The sequence below is a fragment of the Schistocerca serialis genome, chromosome 2, assembly GCF_023864345.2.
Source record: "Schistocerca serialis cubense isolate TAMUIC-IGC-003099 chromosome 2, iqSchSeri2.2, whole genome shotgun sequence".
NCBI classification, from domain to species: Eukaryota; Metazoa; Arthropoda; class Insecta; order Orthoptera; family Acrididae; genus Schistocerca; species Schistocerca serialis.
Genome location: NC_064639.1, coordinates 294,589,552 through 294,610,529, shown reverse-complemented (window position 1 = coordinate 294,610,529; position 20,978 = coordinate 294,589,552). Strand labels below are relative to the sequence as shown.

General features: G+C 42.0%; 1 non-coding gene across 1 annotated transcript; it reads left to right on the top strand.

Annotated features, from left to right (window-relative positions):
* The first annotated feature begins 4,057 nt into the window (after nucleotides 1-4,057).
* Trnat-ugu (transfer RNA threonine (anticodon UGU)) lies at nucleotides 4,058-4,131 on the top strand. Its single transcript has one exon. It is a non-coding gene; the product is annotated as a tRNA-Thr (tRNA).
* The last annotated feature ends 16,847 nt before the right edge of the window (nucleotides 4,132-20,978 follow it).

Sequence of the window (20,978 nt, the reverse complement as noted above, 5' to 3'; positions counted from 1 at the left end):
TACTTCATTACAGACAGCAGCATGATCTACTATCGTTTTACCCTTTGCTAGTTAACCAGCAAGCAGAGTTCCTGTTTGCATTAAGAAAAACTTTGTCTAACCGCTTGTACAGCGTTCGCTCTTTTCCGTGATTTGCAAGATTTATTTGAATTTAAATTTGTGGCTGGATACTCTTCAAGCCACCACAGTCGCCCGTTAATCTAAGCTATGTAAGTGGTGTAAACTTACTGCCTTATCGTATTTTAAGGGTTTCTGTATCGCGCTTTCTGAGGAGATTGTGGACAAGCCCATCATTTGCCTAGCAGAGAGGGATGAACCATTTACAAAAGAGAAAAAATTAACGCCATCTGATGTATCAGAACGGTGGCCATGTAATCGCATCATTTTCATTAGGTGTATTCTGTGGATGCGTACACCCTCCAGTTGTGAGAAAAGTCGTTCGCATAGACTGTGTGCTTAAGGCCTTGGTATGATAGGCACTAAGACACCTTATCGCTCCTTGATTGGTCCGAGTCGGCAAGCTGCGGCCCGCAGCCGTATGCAGCCCGAATCATTCAGCGAATACACACTGAAGCGTCAAAGAAACTGGTATAGGCATGCATATTCAAATACAAAGATATGTAAACAGGCAGAATACGGTGCTGCGGTCGGCCACGCCTACATAAGACAACAAGTCTGGCGCAGTTGTTAAATCGGTTACGGCTGCGACAATGGCAGGTTATCAAGAGTTAAGTGAGTTTGAACGTGGTGTTACAGTCGGCGGACGAGCGATGGAACACAGCATCTTCGAGTTAGTGATGAAGTAGGGATTTTCCCGTACTACCATTTCACGAGTGTACTATGAATATCAGGAATCCGGTAAAACATCAGATCTCCGACATCGCTGCCGCAGGAAAAAGATCGTGCACGTACCGGACCAACGACTGAAGAGAATCGCTCAACGTGACAGAAGTGCAATCCTCCCGCAAACTGCTGTAGGTTCCAATGATGCGACATCAACAAGTGTCAGCGTGCCAACCATTCAACGAAACGTCATCGATATGGGCTTTCAAAGCAGAGGGCCTACTCGTGTACCCTTGATGACAGCACGATACAAAGCTTTACGCCTCGCCTGGACCCGTCAACACCGACATCGGACTGTTGATGACTGGAAACTTGTTGCCCGGTCGGACGAGTGCATTTCAAATTGTATCGAGCGTTTACGGGTATGGAGACAGCCTCATGAATCCATGGACGCTGCTTGTCAGTTGGGGATTGTTCAGTCTGGTGGAGGCTCTGTAATGATGTGGGGCGTATGCAGTTGGAGTGACATTGAACCCCTGTTACGTCAGATACGACTCTAACAGGTGACACGTACGCAAGCATCCTGTCTGATCACCTACATCCATTCCAGTCCGCTGTACAATCCGACGGAATGGGCAATTCCAGCAGGACAATTCGACGCCCCATACGTCCAGAATTGCTACAATGTGGCTCCAGGAAGAATCTTCTGAGTTTCAACACATTCGCTGGCCACCAAACTCCCCAGACATCAACATTGTTGAGCGTATATGGGATGCCTTGCAATGTGCTGTTGCAAAGAGGTCTATCCCATTGGTTCTCTTACGGATTGATGGACAGCCCTGGAAGATTCATGGGGTCAATTCCCTCCAGCACATCCTGTCACGGCTCGGGCGGCTCCTCCCGTCGGAGGTTCGAGTCCTCCCTCGGGTGTGTGTGTGTGTGTGTGTGTGTGTGTGTGTGTGTGTGTGTGTGTGTGTGTGTGTGTGTGTGGTCCGTAGCGTAAGTTAGTGTGATTAGTAGTGTGTAAGCTTAGGGACCGATGACCTCAGCAGTTTGGTCCCATAAGATCTTACCACAAATTTCCAAATTTTCCATCCAGCACTAGTTCAGACATTAGTCGAGCCCATGCCACATCGTGTTGCGGTCCTTCTTCGTGCTCGCAGGGACCGTACACATTTGGCAGTTGTACCAGTTCCTTTGGCTCTTCAGTGTAAAGTATTATAACTGATAACTGGGTTATATACAATTAATCCCCAGCGTAGACAGTATTAAGGTGCCCATCAGTCTATATGGCCATTCCGACCTGAATTGAGTGCTTTACATCCGTACGTGCCCAGGATTCCCCGATTTGAAACCAGTACCGCACAAGTGTCAGATTCCATTTGGAGTGTTCTAAGTCGTGCCGGTCGAAATCACTGTTTGTCAGACAGTGTGCATTCGTGATATTCTGCAGCGCTTGTAATTTTTGTAAATTTGTGGTATGGACTATGAGACCAAACTGCTGACGTCATCGGTCCCTAGGATTACGCACGACTCAATCTAACTTAAACTAACTTAAGGACAACACACACACACACACACACACACACACACACACACACACACACACACACACACACACACACCCATGCCCGAGGGAGGACTCGAACCTCCGACAGGGGGAGCCGCGCGAACTGTGACAATGCGCCACAGACCGCATGGCTACCCCGCGCAGCACGCTTGTAATGCCTATATTATTGTGTTGAGTATGGATCTGTATCAAAACTTTTACAATGCAAATGTTAAACGGCATGCCGATAAGTCGAAACACAAGTGCGAGGAAGAGGTTACTCGTTCGAGAAAGGAGTCTAAAGTGAAGTTTGCCAGCAAGAATTCTCTTGTTATCATATAAATAAAGAGATTGAAAAGCCACTTTATCAGGTGGTTGAAAAAATGAACAAAACAATGTTGCCTTTCAGTTTCGAAGTAAGTAAGGGTTCCTGACATGTAATGTGTACTGTATAACGTACCAATAAAAGGAATTTTTTTAAGGATCCGTCAAAATGGTTCACACTATTTCCATCGAGCCTTTTTTTTACCGTCTGTTTCTTTGTCTGTCAATCTCCACAATACCAATGGCTGTTGTAATTCGGCACTAGTGCAGTCGAGAGGGAGCAGTGAGGTCTGCGTCGACATGGCTCGCCCGACCATCGCCGCCACGCAGCAGTTGAGCAGGACCTCGGTCTTGTTGGATCGTCGGTCGGTCGTCCTGCCGAACGACGCGTTTTGGCTCGCCGATCATTCATGAGTCGTGTGTGTGTGTGTGTGTGTGTGTGTGTGTGTGTGTGTGTGTGTGTGTTTGTGTGCGTGCGTGTGTGTGAGCGCGCGCGCGCGCGCGCGCGCATCGACTCCCGATTTGTCTTCGTGTGTCCCTAGTTAGTGTTGCGTATCTTTCAGGTCTTTGTGCAAGTGTTTGTCAAGCTGTGTGTATAGTTCGTGTTATTTCCTCAGACAACTTGTTTTAAAGATTGTCGATGTACTGGCTGTGAGTCCGTTGGCTGTTACGGACGAGGAAAGTTCTCTCCGCGCGATGCAGTCGGCTGGGGCCGCTGGCAGCCCCTGAGCAGTGTTGGAGCGTGTGTGGAGCTGTCCGATCGCTACGAGCTTCGTGGTTCAGCGACACAAGACATCAAAGTTCAGTAGTGGTTTCAACAGCCCAAGCCACGTCCATTCATGTTGTGGTGGTTCGTTTCGGTGGTTTGCTGTTGGGGAGGTTTCCTTGTGAGCAACACCGAGTGTTTCTGCTGCTGAAATTAGCCGCCATGCGGTGCAATTAACTATTTTGGTCGACTACAATTTGAATTCACCAGTGGAATTTTCTGTTTTGTGGCCATTAGTGTTCTGGTTACCTGCCCTGGGCACTGACGTAAATTCAGGCGGTGTTCTTTTGAGTGAAGTTAACTATATTTCCGTGTATACGGAGACAGTAACTTGTTCTCGAAAGAACAGTTACTGTTGATGACCGTGCAGATTTTCCCTGGAATAAATGCTAACTAACTGAAAACCTCAGCTGCCGACAGGTGTTGTTGATATACCTCGATGTGGACGGCTGAAAATGTGTGCCCCGATCGGGACTCGAACCCGGGATATCCTGCTTACATGGCAGACGCTCTATCCATCTGAGCCACCGGGGACACAGATGAATAGCGCGACTGCAGGGACTTACCCTTGCACGCTCCCCGTGAGACTCACATTCCCAACTGTCCCCAATTCTACATACGTATTGTACCTTATAGCCTCGGTGGCTCAGATGGATAGAGCGTCTGCCATGTAAGCAGGAGATCCCGGGTTCGAGTCCCGGTCGGGGCACACATTTTCAGCTGTCCACATCGAGGTATATCAATAACACCTGTCGGCATCTGAGGTTTTCAGTTAGTTAGCATATATTTCCGTGTTTCAAATTCAACTGTACCAGCGGAATTTTTGTGCTTAGTGGCCGTTAGTGTTCCGGTTACCTGCCCTGGCCACTAACGTAATTCCGGGAAGCGTCCTTTCCTCACCTGTTGTCGCTGTCCAACATTGTGTGTAATTTTGACAGCTGGTACATAATCCACTGTGGATTATCACGTTTGTAACCTTTCCGGTTTGAGTTCTCATGTACTGGAAGCAAATCGTTTTGTCGGTCGGTCCGTAGCTTCCGCTGGTTGGGTTCGACGGATCAAGTGTAGTTCGGCTCACCACCTGTCTCTCCTAAGTGAACGAGGGCAGACCGACCTCTCTGGAGGCTTATGAGTGCCACCGGTGATTAATTATCTGTTGTTAACCACTTTAAATTCGAAGCTTATGGTAATTTTTTATTTTCTTAAAATTTTGCAAAATTAATTTTAAATTTATCTTTCAAGCTTAAACATTGCGCCTTCTGCCTTTAAAAGATTATTTATTGAAACTTAATTGTGGCCTTCAGCCATTGGTATTGCACTTTGCATATGTATGTTCTATCTTCTTAGCTAAAGGCTTTCTACGTGGCCGTGATATGTTTTTAATTATTTGATTTGCCTCTTTAATTGCCTTTCAATCTTGTTGATTTTTTAAGATTTCTTGTTGTTGGCTCTAAGCACTATGGTGCTTAACTTCTGAGGTCATCAGTCCCGTAGAACTTAGAACTACTTAAACCTAACGAAACTAAGGACATCACACAAAGCTATAACCGAGGCAGGATTCGAACCTGCGACCGTAGCGGTAGCGTGGTTCCAGACTGTAGCGCCTAGAACCGCTCGGCCACTCCGGCCGGCTTTCTTGTTGTTAAACAACGTATAACGTACCAATAAAATGAATTTTTTAGGGATCCGTCAGAACGGTTCACACTATTTCCGTCGAGCCTTTTTTACTGTCTGTTTCTATCTTTGTCCATCTCCCCATCCCAATACTACTCAGGGCTGACATATTTAAAATAAAGCGATTTAAATTACATTTCGATACCTTATTTGATGCATTTCATAAATTAAGCATGGTTTTATTAATGTGCTTTATTCTATATTTAAAATAAATAAAAAAATTCGTTTTTACGTATTATGAAAATGGCGAGAATCCCAAGGGAGGATGCGTGGAGTCCAAATTTTAAGTAAAAACCGCCATCTGATTAGAGGACGTCTCCTAATTCCAACGCATACAACGGAGTTTTCTGATTTCAAAGATGCTGCTGAAACGTGGTTGCCAGTGCATATCTCCGAACGTAGTATGATCGCAGTGTCTCAAACTCTTTCATCTCCAATAGCTATCCAAAAATTTTTACTGTGAAGCACAAGAATAGAAAGATGTCAGTGTATTTAAAAAGTGGAAAGATCATCGCAGATGTATCGCTTGCTTCGTCTGAAAGACCAGCCATGTTTGTCAGCTGCAAAACAGAAATACCTTTGACGATGTTGCCGTTTCTTCCTTCACTACGCAGGAGGTTCTACGATAAACTTTGCAACATCTGATTCCAAGAATGAAGTTGTGTAAAAACAGATGTCAGTACTGAGAGACTGTTTCCTCGAGTTTCATAAAAATTAAAAGAAATGTAAATTGTTTTTTGTTGACTACAGTTCTTCTGAATTACAGGACGCATATACAGCCACTTAGCTTGGACAAATTTTTTTGTCATTTGACCTTGGTTCCGATTGCACTAAGGGAATCTTAATCGGAATAAATGTAACATGGAATACATGTAATCACACCATGGTTTAAAACGTCTGGTGTGACTACATGTATTCTATGTAACATTTTATTCTGATGAAGATTGCCCTAGTGCAATCGAAACCGTGGTCAACTGACAAAATTTTGTGCAACCGAAATGGCTGTATATACGTCCTGTAATTAAATAGCCGACGGTTGCTGAATCACAGCCAATCAAATGTTTAAAATAACAGTTCTACTGCTCAAAATGGCTCAAATGGCCCTTAGCACTATGGGACTGAACTGCTGAGGTCATCAGTCCCCTGTCCCCTAGAACTTATAAATACTTTAACCCAACTAAGCTAAGGACATCTCACGCATCTATGCCCGAGGCAGGATTCGAACCTGAGACCGTAGCGGTCGCGCGGTTCCAGACTGTAGCGCCTAGAGCCGCTCGGCCACCCCGGCTGGCAGTTCTACTGCTTATTTCTGTACTGGTATTGTCACAAACAAAACATAGTACCTCAGTATTAATGCACTTGAAACAAAGAGTTTCTTATTGGCACTTAGGTCCAGTGAGTTCCGTGGCATGGCATTAGGATTTTCTAAATAAATAACTTATTTTCTTATTATTTTCTGCAATGATAAATGGGGCAGAATAGTTTTATGGTATGAGAATACTTTCTCAATTTTTTGGATACAAGTAGGTTATGTACAAAATTATATACATTGTTCTTTGGTTTTCCTAACGTGAGATTTGACACTTTGTACCTTTTCTATTTCCAGTATTCAGTTAATAATAATAATAATAATAATAATAAGTGTTGTGTCGGCTACTGCACCGATGCAAACAAGGAAGGAAATAGGATTCGATGCCCAGTGGCAGAAATATGTACATAACACTTTCAAATTAAAAGAGCACTTTATTTCTAAAAAGGTGATAAACATAACATAACATCTCGTTATGAAGTGGCTTTCTGTGCCTTCTACATGCAAATATGTTACAGACTATCTCTATTCGCAGAACGCAGGTTAAGAATCGTCTTCCGATTACTCAGTACTGATGCTCTCGACGCCTGCGACCGAACCGGGGCGACTGGTTGAACCAGCGTTGATAGGGGTCGCTGAACTCTCGTCGACGTGGACGTGTGGCGCTGCCCGCTCTTTCCATTGGCTCGCGGGTCAGCGCCTTCTTGATGCCATTTAGCGGCGATGTGCCGGACGGTGTGCAGTCGATGTACAATAATATGGGTACGTCTGCGGCCCTATGTCAGTAACGCATCTTGAGCAATTAAGTTTGACGATTACTGTCCTAAAGCCATAGAAAATGTCTAACAATAAGCATCTTAATTTGGTTGCACTAAATGACATAATCGTCCACGATTACCTTCAATTGAATGTGGCATACCTGAAGAAACTTGTGGACTATTTATTTCCTAATTAAGGTCATTGTGAAAGCAAGAGTGGGAGATACGCAAACGTGATATGTCCTAGCAGAGGAGTTTTTGTGCGGTCTGCTTATCTCGTAATCATTAAATAATACAAATGATGATCCATAAAGCGTTAAATTAATATCAGGTAGCGGATAGACTGTCTCTTGCGAAAATTAGTAAATATATCGAGTATTTAGTGCCCTGAGCACTCAAATTTGCCTAGGAGTAGTTCGGTTTTCGTCCTAAGTGTGCTTAAGATCATAATACCTTATTGTGCTGTCAACTGCAGCAGAACTCTCATTTGAGGTGCAGCTTAATTGTTTTTTGAATATCAATATATTAGAAAATAAAGAAGACGCTGATTTCCAAGAGCAAGAACTACGAAAGGTAGTTGGGTACTAAATTTTTCAAGAAGGGAGAATCGTAATAGTGTTCAGGCAGCGAAGAGCTGGTTTTTTTTTCTTAAATGTAATGGAGAGATGTATGAGACTACCTTCCTTATTGACTGGCGGCTGCGGATCTTCAGCCTAGAGAATTAAATTTACAGGATTGGAGCTGCGAGTGGAATACGCAAGAGGAAACATTCCGCGGCTAACCTACGTTGGGTCAAAGGAGGTGGTTCATCGTTTAACGTCTCGCCGAGCACCAGGTTATTAAAGACAGCGCAACTTCAGGTCAAGAAGCGTCGGGGAGAAAAAGATTCGCCTCGGTGCTTGTCTTGTTATGTTAGCGCAACATGTCACATGTTACATAAACCAGAGCATAAGTAATACATTTACCGACATAACTGCTTTTCATACTAATGACACCTGTGAATGAATTACACGCTTTTGTGTTTTCTTGAATTTATGTATAGGTATTGTGCAGTTTAATGTTGTAAATTTGGATGTTGCTTCTCCTCTGACACAACTCTTTGAAAATGCTGATACACTGGGGAGCACCTTCTTTATCTTGAAGGTTAATAAAATTTTAAAAAAAGAGAAAACTTGTTTTATTCAGTAGTTATTTCAGTTTTAAATAATGGCTAATAACACAGAAATCATAATAAAATTAGAAAAACAACATCTACAAAGTTCAAAAATGGCTCTGAGCACTATGGGACTCAACTGCTGCGGTCATCAGTCCCCTAGAACTTAGAACTACTTAAACCTAACTAACCTAAGGACATCACACACATCCATGCCCGAGGCAGGATTCGAACCTGCGACCGTAGCAGTCGCACGGTTCCGGACTGCGCGCCTAGAACCGCGAGACCACCGCGGCCGGCCGCTACAAAGTTCAACCATGCTGTTGTAGGGTTGAACTAGCAACCTGGGTTATCAAAATCTTTATTTTTCTTCAATATTGGTCACAGTTGCGATGATAGTCATTTTTCGTTGCCACTAGTTTCGGACAATCACATCCATTTTCAAACCATGGCCTTCTACGTAAATGTAATCATACAGTTCCAACCAGTGTACATGCGAGTAACCAAGTACACACTATTCCTCACCCTTAACACAGTTAGAAAACACTTGTGTACAGAAATGGAAAAACAGAAATGTTGCAGTAGTTAGGGAAATAATGAAGGGAAATCGCTCTGTGGTATGGAGGCAGAAGAGCATCAAAGGAAAATTAAAGGTCTGACTATAATAAATTGTAATTATATTTAGCCTAATGAAAGAGGTACGGAAATGTGTAAAGTTCTAACTGTGATAATGTTATGGTTGCCTACACGTTTTTCTAAAAAAAATTGCAAGGCAGTCCAGTGAAACTTTATTATCGTTACCATAAACTCCGATATGTAGCCGTACAATTTGTATTTTTTCCGGTAAGTCAGTATTCAAACATTTTCTGGAACCTCCTACTATCGGACATGACAATATTCTGGTAGAGAACAAACAAACAGATATTAAATACTCTTCCTACAAACCATGAAAAATCAGTTCTATAGTATCTGACTGCGATTTCATAAATTATCCTCCAGCATCTCCCAAAAATTATGATGCAATTCTCCTGCAGGGGAAGGACAACTTACGTCATCTTGCCGCTGCAGCGGCAGAATTATATTGTGTCCAGGAAAGTGCTAAACTTTTTCAAAAGAAATACGGAGATCCATGCAGAGTGAAATGCATGATCAAACTACTGATGAAACTATTCCTTTGTTTTTTTCTTATAGAAAATAATGGTCAGGAGGGGTTTAGTCAACAAGCATTATGCAGTGTAAAATAATGAAAGAAATCGATAAAAAATTTAAATTTGTTTTCTGGAAATTGAAGATTCACACACTGACAAACTTTGCTCAGACCTTTCTTTTCCTTGGACGGTTTGAGTAGCAAAAACTAATTATACCACTATGTCTATAATCGATAATCACGTATCTCGTCGCAACACAGTTGTGAATATTTCTTTCAATATGTGCATAGAAAAATCTGACAAAATCCCCCCAGTGCGCAGGTAAGCAACAACTACGCGTAGCAAAACGGCAGCTTTCCGAAACTCCTCGATTAATTCCAAAAGCTCATCCGACACTACTAGCACTGACTGAGCTGGCTGTGACCTCTCCTGGTGCGGCTTCTCTCCGTATCATTCTGCGTCCGACTACTCACAGCTGTATGCTCGATACCACGCGATAACAATATTTCGGAGTTTGTGTATGTACACAACAGCAGATCCATAGCCAACTTTCCAAAAGAAAGGATATGAACGTCCATCTTTCAAAATGTCACGCATACGCAGGAATAGTGCTTGTAGCGAGTACATTCACTGAGCCTTACAGGAGCCGTCAAGCAACGGGTGTCTCTTAGCAGAGCGTAGCATCAGCAGTAGCAATAAGTTGTGAAGGCCTCGGATAATGAGCTGCTCCCTGTCTTAGAAAACATCAAAAAGGCCACGTAGGCTCTGTGACATATTGCAAATCCGAGAAGAGCCATGTGTGATTTGCACAAATACGGGGCTGGGGCTATGCGTATGGTGCGAAGATTGTGTTACATTAGTCGTCTCCAGGCAAAGTACTTATTCAGTGTTCCAATGGTTGGTCAAGTCTTTAAATGTAACTTTTTTCGATTCAATATACTACGTTAACTTAAGAGTCTTATGAAAATTCAGGTACCTAATGCATATTTTCTCGAATAGGTTCCCTCTCCGAATCCTTGGGAAGTTTAGTTCCTTACTATTGAGTGTTAGCTACGAACTCTGTTAGTTTTTATAGCTTAGAATTTGCAGTTGAATGATTAACGCAGCTATTCCAGAATTAATCTGGTATTATGAGATGAAGATTTGTTAAGTTCCCATCCTTTACTAAACAAAGACGAATACTTAATCTGTGTACCAAGATGTTTGTATTGTAGTTGTAAACATTTTGTCAGTGTTTATTAGAAAGTGAAATATAAGGACCTTATCCAGATTCTGTATTTACATACTAGTCGTTTCGTTCAAAATAGTACATGTCCGTCTGGGAAAGGCGACCGTAATTCTAAATGTTGTAACTTGTTGCACTCTTCCATTTAAAAGTGAGAACCCGTACTCATCTGTAATTTCACAAGAGGATTTCATTTTGCAAGTATTTCTTCACAATAGCTTAACTGCAGAATGTATATGAAGAATTGTTGAGCAGCGATACGATGTTACACGATTATGGAGTCAATGGAAAATGAACACACGTTCTACTATCTACCATCATGAGAGCCAAATGCGGGAACTCCAGAATGGGGTATCATGAAATACTTGAAGCGTGGAGCTTTCGCAGTTACAACTGGGTGGCTTTATCGACATCGCAAAGAATCACATGAGAAGATCCTTGATCACTGCAAGAAACGTTCAGACCTCAAAGAGTGAAAAACAATTGGTTAGACTGGAAGAGAGATTGAATTAAAAGGTAATGTTCGGCGAGGAAATTGAAATAGCGGGAAGGCCACGTCGATAATACTATGTTTACTACTCAACCATAACGATATAGCAAAATACGTAAGTACGAAATTACTTCACAACGACCAACATTCTAAACATGTACACTGTGAGATAATAAACTACGAAAATTGGCAACAGAAAAAATATATGAAGACAGAAGCAAAGCCGTTGAAATAAACCTGGGTTCGCAAATGAGCAGTTTCTGAGTAACTATAAATGTGTTGTCCGAGTCACCAATGACCTCTACAAGACATGTTATACTAGTTGGTTCAGTGATACTTGAAATACAATCTTTTCTATTCAGTCCACGTCTGCTTGGGCTCCAATTTCACGTAAACCAGTTTACTGTGTATGGCTCACCACCACTCCAGGATGTTTCCTTATTGAATGTGTACGAGGTAACTGTCTCATTGGCTACACATTCTTCCAACATACCTTGACGGACAAGGGCAACTGCAGTTTCTGCGGCGCGATCTTCCAAGATTGGTTGACGATGACCCCCTTGCATTACTTTGGGAAATGAGGTGCATACATGATGTGGCATCGACAAGGTTTGCTGCTGATTTAAGATGACGTCCAGCGCCGCGTTATGGTCGAAGGTACGTACGTCATGCACAACCTCAGCCTTGGCCTCCATGATCATCTGACACAATCTTCCGGATTTTTTTGTCTGTGATCATCTCGAATGTGAAGTGTACGTCACTCGACTTATTAACAGTTGAAGGACAGAGCAGCGAACTGCACAGTCTCTTTCAAATACAGGGTGGTCCAAAAGTCCGGAAACACCCTCATAAAATTCAAGTGGAGCAGCAACCAAGGAAACAGAGTCCTTACACACGAGGAACGGGAAGGGGGAAACTTTATAGGCTATTCCATGACGGCCATCTTGAAAGCCGCCGCCATCTTGGATTCGACTCCAAAATTTCAAATGGGAACGTGGCCATGTGACATATCAAACAGATAGAGAATTTCACCAGAAAAACAATGCCGTTGTTATTTTAAACATAGCTTTATTCATTCTCGGGTTATAGCCAGTTACATGTGGCAGCGGTGGGACGCTCGGCAGCATGTATGTTATGTGCCGAAGAGACATTACTCCGATGTTACACAGTCCCAAGAGACCACCAACAGCCATAGGAATGTCTCGATGTGTTGTCCGTTATGTTGGATTGTTAATGCTATCCTCCGAACCCAGTCCTAATGAACTTTAACCAACACATCTGGCTGAATTCGACCGCACGCATCAACAATGCTCTGCTTTAGATGATGCAAATCCCGTATTTTCACAGAATAAACCAGTGCTTAGACATGACCCCAAAGATAAAAATCCAAAGAAGTCAAATCTGGGGAACGTGGTGGCCACTCCACAGCACCCCTACGACTAATCCACTTTTGAGGGAACTGCACATCCAGGTATGCTCACACATTGTGCCCATAATGTGGTGGGGCTCCATCACGCTGGAAGAATTCCGGAAATTTCCCGTCCTCCGTTAACAACGAGGGAAACGCTTCTTCATCCAATAACCTCTGATAACCGTTGGCTGTTAACGTACAATAAAAAAAAAAGGTCCAACGACTTCGGTATCCCACACACCACACCAGACCATCACTTTTTGTGAGTCGACTGTTTTGGAAGCATCAATCCAGTGCGGATTTGTGTCGGACCAGTATCTGTGATTCTGCTTGTTCACTTCACCATTGATAAAGAAATTGGCTTCACCACTGAACAGCACCTGGTAGGGGAAACGTGGGTTTATCTGCAACTGCTGTGTCACTCATTCTGAGAACTGTACCCGATGGTCTGGGTCATCCTCGCTCAGGTGTTGGAGCAGCTGATTTTTTGTACCGGTGCCATTTGTGCTGCGATAAAATTCGCAGTATGGAGGTACGGCTAACCCCACATTCTTGTGACAGGCGACTATTACTCCATTGCGGACTCTTGCTAAATGATGCCAAGACGCTCACTGTTGTTGCTTCATCGGTGGTGGATTTTGGTCTTCCAGCCCTAGGTTTATCTGCGACAGAACCTGTTGCTTGGAATTTGGCCAAAAGCTTGGCAAGTGCGCTGTGAGTGATGGGCTGTCTGGTTGGGTGACGACTGTTGAAGTCCTCAGCAATGACCCGTGTGCTTCTTTCTCCTGATATCAAGATGATTTCAATGCGTTCTTTATGTGTTAAGGACATTTTGTAACCTGTAAATAAGGAAACAATGATGAAAACCTTAGCATGAGTAAATGATACCTAGCAGTTACACACATGTAACATATCAGGCATGGGATAGTCACTTCGCACCGTTTCAGACTTCATTTTATGACTTCTCAGTACGTAATACTCACGCTGCCGAGCGTCCCGCTGCTGCCGCAAGTAATTGGCTATAACCCGAGAATAAATAAAGCTATGTTTAAAATAACAACGGCATTGTTTTTCTGGTGAAATTCTCTATCTGTTTAATATGTCAGATGACCACATTCCCATTTGAAATTTTGGAGTTGAGTCCAAGATGGCGGCTTTCAAGATGGCCGCCATGTTGGTGGCATAGTTTATAAAGTATACCCCTTTCCGTTCCTCGTGTGTAGGGACTCTGTTTCCTTGTTTGCTACTCCATTTGGATTTTATCAGGGTGTTTCCCCACTTTTGGACCACCCTGTATATCAGGAGGTGAACGGAAGGATTCTTAGTTCACTGAAGAGACGATTGAAGTGTTACATCCAAATGCGAAGACGACACTTGAAAAGCCACCTTTAATAGCAACGAGAACGCAGTAAATTGTAACATGTAACAGTTGAATCGGTACTTTAATAGGGCCCAAATATCACCCAAGCAATAGAGGGGACTTGATCGAAAAGTTTCATCTCAAATAAATTGGTAATAACTGGGAGAATACTTGACACTGAAGTCAATGGCTGCTCGTAACCACGCATTCGATTTACATAAGAAATTGCTAGTTTCTCAGAACGATACTGCACTGCCTGTGTTGCTAACATAAACGATGCAATGTTCCTTCGGACATGCATGCATGTGTTGTCTTCTTAACAAGGTAGGCAGTGAAATATCGTATTTATCCGCCAATACCAGGCACCGGCTTTCAATTAAAATGTCCTCCCCTATGCGGAAATTGCATAATGTGTGCACGAGTACAGGCTGTGGCGCAGGAACGCCGACATATGGAAGTATAGGTCTGCCGCTAATCGTGCACGCGTGCTGAAAGTGGTTAAGGCGACCGCTCGCGTAAAGCCTGATATCCGGGTTCGAGTCCTACTCCAGCACAAATTTTCATTGTCGCCATTCCTTTATACAGGTGATAGACTGTAAATATATTTCACGTGTTCATCAGAAACATTTTACTCTCATTATCTAATACTTCCGTTCGTACAAGATTTTCGGCTTTCCTGGTTTTTACATAACCGCTGTAATTCATCCTATTGTGTGTTCCGCTGGGTGTTTCATGTTTGTGAACATTCAGTTCATACAACTGCAGTGTGTGTTGCTACTTCCTAAAAATGTGGTTCGTTCAAATGGCTCTGAGCACTACGGGAGTTAACATCTTAGGTCATCAGTCCCCCAGAAATTAGAACTACTTAAAACTAACTAAACTAAGGACATCACACATATCCATGCCCGAGGCAGGATTCGAACCTGCGACCGTAGCGGTCGCGCGGTTCCAGACTGAGGCGCCTAGAACCGCTCATCCACACCGGCCGGCTAAAATGTGCTATTCAGTACCGCAAGTCTTAACTGCGAGTCAGCTGTCGTATTACAGATGCAGTTATTTCAGTCTGTAACCACTGGTAAGTAAGGGTCGAATCCTCTTTTCTGCATTGTAAATGGGAAATCTAGATGCTGCCAACTTAACCGATCGCAAGTCGTCAACGTCACACGGTGACAAAGAAAGTAAAATGGTGCAACAGCATAATGTTGGATTATCTTGAGCGTGCTGCAGTCAAGTTCAGAATAATCTTTGGCGGAACTAATGCAGAAGGCAGAATAAGTGTGTAGTAGTTTAGAGTTGTTGTCTTCGCAGCGATTGGGAGTGTCTGTGTGGTAGCTAACAAGAAGAGCAAATAAAGCATCATATGTTAAAAATCGTACATTCCACAAAGTAAACTGGCGTACAAAGCTTCACATACGTGTGCTATATATGGCGCAATGAGATCCCAAATGGATAAGCCGCCCTACATACGGAGTTGGGCCTTACGTGGCTAACAAAACATTGTTCAAATGGCTCTGAGCACTATGGGACTTGACATCTGAGGTCATCAGTCCCCTGAACTTGGAACTACTTAAACCTAACTAACCTAGGGACATCACACACATCCATGCCCGAGGCAGGATTCGAACCTGGGACCGTAGCAGTCGCGCGTGGCTAACAATGAGACTGATTTTGTAGAGGACCACGAAAACTGGAACATCCCTGATATATCATTGCTTTCACTATGAACCATACATAATAAAAATACCATAGAAAATTTAGAAAACACTTGTTTCTCTTTCAATTCGACCTGTACTTGGTCGTACCCATATTTAACAAATAATTATAACAAATAATGTATTTCTGAGAACAAGGCATTAGATGTCCGCATATTTTATAATACTCATTGACTGTAAGAAACACTGATGTTACTAGTTTAACCCTGTATTTAGTTTACTAAAACAGCAGGTACCTATTTTTATCCTTACTTCTTCCCCTGTCCTTCCACCTGTGTTTTCAATGCCATAAGGAAACAATTTAGTCAGGTGGCTATATGAATTTATTCCTAACCTGAACTACTTCCCGTTCGACGTGTTGGTAACACTGTAAATCTTCTTCGGAGCAACTTCTTACCAGCTGTATTAAATTATTTCACTTGTTTGTGGAAGTTTATCTGCAACAAAGACAAACAGTAAAACGTCATTTGGAACATTCGCCTTCATTAATACATGTTCGTTTCCCATTTACTCAGATCATAGATTTGATAACTGTACCTACGTATGCTGATAGAAAATTTCGTGACTGAGTCCCTTTGTCGATTTCCTCATTCAGTTTTGAATCTCTTGCTGTCATGAAGGAGTCTAATGAAAGCTGTAGCACTGACACATGCTGAATAGATAGCTTGGACGATAAGCCTATTTGTAAAGACTTAGTTTACACTATTTCAAAGGCCTTCTCAGAATTTATGACTATCAGTGAAAGCGGTAATCGATAATTATGTCCACACCAAGGTGTCCACTTGTGAGTTGGCTGATCCTTCTGACGATCTGCCTGCTATGTTATTCATTTTGATTTGGCAGTAGATTACTATAGACAGCATTACCGGAAAGGGTTGTTCTCAATGTATAATTGCTGTAACTTCCAAACGCTTGCTTGCCCACTCGATCTGTGACTTCTACACCTAAATATGACTGGTTCAAATAAATAAACTACGATGAGCAAGGATCTTGAAATGAAACAGTTTGTAATTAATACTCCGTTATACACTGAAGAGGCAAAGAAACTGGTACACCTGCCTAATATCGTGTATGGCCGCATACACGAGTTGGCCTTTGGCTTCGAGAGCCCCCTATCGATGATGTTCCGTTGGATGGTTCTCTCGCTGACACTTGTTGATGGCTCAGCATTGAAATCTGCAGCAATTTGCGGAATTGCTGCATATCCGTCATGTTGAACGATTCTCTTCAATCGTCGTTGGTCCCGTTCTTGCAGGATCTTTTTCCGGCCGCAACGATGTTGGAGATTTGATATTCTGCCGGACTCCTGAAATTCACGTTACACTCGTGAAATGGACTTAAGGGAAAAGACCCAGTTCAGCGCTACCTCGGAGATGCTGAGTACCATCGCTCGTGCGTCGACTGTAACACTACATTCAAACTGACTTAAATCTTGCTAGCTTACCACTGTAGGAGCAGTAAGCGAGCGGATAACTGCTCCAGACACTTGTTGTTTTACGTAGGCGGTCCCGACCCCAACGCCGTATTCTACCTGACTACATATCTCTGTATTCTAAAACGCATACTTATAACAGTTTCTTTGGCGCTTGTGTATCTTCATTGCAATGAATGTTTTCCATGAACAAGAACACTGTTCACACTTATCACTCGAGTTAGTCATTGCTCTTTCAAATTCTATTCGGGAGCTGCAATAAAAATTATACTGATTTCGTATTGCTCAATATTACTTACACAGAAAAATTACTTCGCGGCCCTACTCGCGCCACCTCATACAGCCTCACTGCACCAGTCGACCTCTAAGAGTGAAAGCCTATCCGCTTCTTTGACAGACAGCGGAAGCTCACTCCACTCGATAGCTGACGAGGCATCCCCACGTCACCTGTAATCTTGAGTAACGGGATTATTCGACACTTCGTAGCTGTATCGACATATCTATCCCCGCTTTCTATGCTATACACACTTCTTCAGGACGCCTATTTTTTGGCTTTATTAAAACTCGGTATTTGTTCTGTGAATAATTCGTGTTGCATTTTGCGAATATATTGTATATGTTACGAAGAGCAGGCTGACCGGTTTACATTTTGAATGGTTTTTTTCCCCTGTCTCATCTCTTGAGAAATACAGCTTTACCTTATTGATCCAGCTTCGTGCATTTCCTTTCCTCGGCTGACATTCTGTAAATAGCTTTGCTAGTTCTTCTGTACTACTTTTCCAGCAGTTTCAGGCTTTTGTACTGCAGTAGCACATTCTACCAGTACATTTCCCTTCTTAATACCTCAGTCGGCTTCCTGCATGTCTTTATAAATAAACCCAAGATCTTTAGTGGAAATCTATTTGAATATATTCACATTCAAATGAAGAAGCAGAAGGCACATATAAGATGCTACTGGAACGGATAAAAGACAGCGAACGTGTTAATACCACAATACGAAATTAGAACAAAATCAGACGAAAATTCTCCAGTGAGGATCTATGATGTTAATGGAATAACTTGAGAAAAATACGTTTGGGTTTAACAAATTTCTCCAGAAGAAAGTGAACAGAAAATGTACATGGAAAAAGTTAAAATAGAACCATAAATAAAATTTATTACATTTAACGAAAAAATTAGAAATTGTACAGATTGCAACATACTTGTTAAACAGGACACGGAATTTTCGTGCTAGCGATAACGGGAGGATAGAATATGCTCACTTAAATAATTGTGTTCTGAAATGTCTTCCAGAATATTTTAGAAGCAACAAGGAAAGATTCAATGTTTATTAAAGTTCAAGAGACAAATCTGAAAAAGATTAATATGCTGAATGTTTGTTAGGGTAGAACTGTACAAACGATAACATATAACAGTCGGTCTCCGACACTAACGAGTTTAAAGTAGTGGCAAAAAAGAAGAGCCAAAGCGCTTCACTTCAGTGCAAACCACGGATGGATTACGTTGAGCGGATATGTTTTCATTTTTTTTAATTAATGTGGAAAGTAGTGGTGAAAAACGAAGAGCCAAAGCGCGCCACTTCAGTGCAAACCACGACCGGATTACGTTGAGCGGATAACTATGAGTATCTGTTTTTCATTTTTTTAAAAATAATGTGGTTGCTAATTACGTGTAGAGGTACACAGCATTCCAGAGAACTCTTGTTGACTATCAACTGCAGGCTGGATAATGTTGAAATAGATTCTGTTCAATTAAACGTAATTCATGTTCCACTTACCAAAAATCAGTTAGTAAAATAACGATAAAGTGGAGAGAATTTCCACCTCCCGCAAAGCACCGTTCACTTATTTTTATTTTACTCATACGAGTTTCAGCACTTTGTATGCTGTTGTTTATTATTCTGTCTCATATAACACGTCAATTATTTTGCGCGCAGAACATTCAGACAGTTTCTAGTTGCATCTGGTACTGCCATAACACAGTCAACCTTGTTTTACGTCAGTAATGCCTCTACAAATTTTTTAAATCGATTACGTTTCTCTGCTGAGTTTTGTGTGTCAATATGTCAATACGATTTGTGTTAGAGAACGCACCATATTTTCGAGTGTAAGAGAACTTAAAGAAAAAACACTCTCTTCTGTGACTGTGTTAATGAGTGGGTAGGCGCAGAATGGATAATGCGTTTGTACTTGGAGGAACCAAATCATTTTGTTGAATTATACCACTGATGTGGCTGTTTATATTTAGATTCCATTTAATGATGCATGACATGGGGACAACTTGCAGCAGCTGCAGATTTCAGAATCTTTTATCATCCTGTCACTCGTAACATAAGAATATTTAAAGGTTGTTATATATTTTTTTGGTGTGGCGGACGTGAGTGTTCAGTAAGCACATGTGCATCGCAGAAACTGTGTTTTTATATCAGAGTAATTATTTTATTTAAATCATTTCCGCGTCCTGTTCCCACGTGCCTATACCAGAACTGTTTGTTACCTGAGAACGTCATGATCATATCGATCCGTTATGACGTAAAAGAGAATATTGTTTTCATTTATTAGTTTGCTTATCCACCCACCAGCGTCAAGTTGAACTCTCGTAATTTCTAAGGATCCGTACCTCAGTCGCTAGAAACAAAATCCTTACAGGATTCCTTTGTTGTCCGTCTGTCTGCCCGACTGTTCAAAGCCCTTTTCCTCGGACCCCGATGGACGTATCGAGTTGAAATTTAAGTCATATTAAGTTATACGGTTTCTCAGCGACGTAAAAAGGTCAAGCTTCTATGTCAACGCAATTGAAAGATAAGGCCATTTATGTCATATATCGTGATATGCTCTTCAAAACCTATAGTCTAGTTCCACTTGATGTAGAATTATTAAATTCAAGAAGAAGAAATGTGTCTCAGTACGAATAAAAGGTAAATGGCCGAAGATAGTTAATTTGAAATTATATCACACAAGAAAAATTGTATATTTTTTCATTGGTTATTCGACTTCACACGTGAAATTAAAACATTGCCGAAAGTTTTGGAATGCTTGGGACCGATATCTTGCCAGTATCAATGTCGATAAGAGGCAAAAGTCAATCCTTGATTACCGGGATGGATGGTCTACATACATAATTAAGTTTGTGCTATACCCTCAGTGTGTGTGTGTCCTACCTGCACTTTTTATAGCCTGTGTCTGCTTCTAAAGCATTCTTATTTTTGTGATTCTTTGTTTTCAGAGAACAAAAGAAGGTAGTCTAACTCAGTTATACTTAGTACATCGGTTGCTGTTTCAGTAGATAATAGTACGTAGTGCTCACTGCGCTACTGTTTCTCGATAATGGTGCGGTCATAAGACACTGGACTAGTATTCGTTAGCACGCTGTTGAAATCCCCGACCAGACTGTAGGATAAACATTTGTCGCCTTTTCCCTAAATTGAAAATGCGGGAAGTGTCAATTTCAAACGGATATTGCCGATATGTTTCCCTAATGCGAGCTTTTGCTTCGTCGCTTATGACTGCGTCGTCGACTGGACGTTAAACCCTAGTTCGCCGTCCTCCTTCCATGTTCACGTGCATGCATAGTATTCTTTTACGCTTGCAGTGAACCGCCTCAATTACGCAACACATTAGTTTTCTATTGAACGGTTACAAAGACAAGTCAAATTGGGTCTCTAAATAGTTCTGAGTATAATTATATTTCTTCCTCGGCTAATGGACACATGCGGCCGAGATTAATTAAGTTACGAAGGAAGGTGCACTTATCATGATTACATCACACTAAATCCGTCTTGATTGTAAATGCGGGCTACCATTGCTGTCCTATCACGAATTACTTGCTTTATAATGTTTCTCATTCGTCGATCACTATTACTGATATCATACTCAGTTAATTAA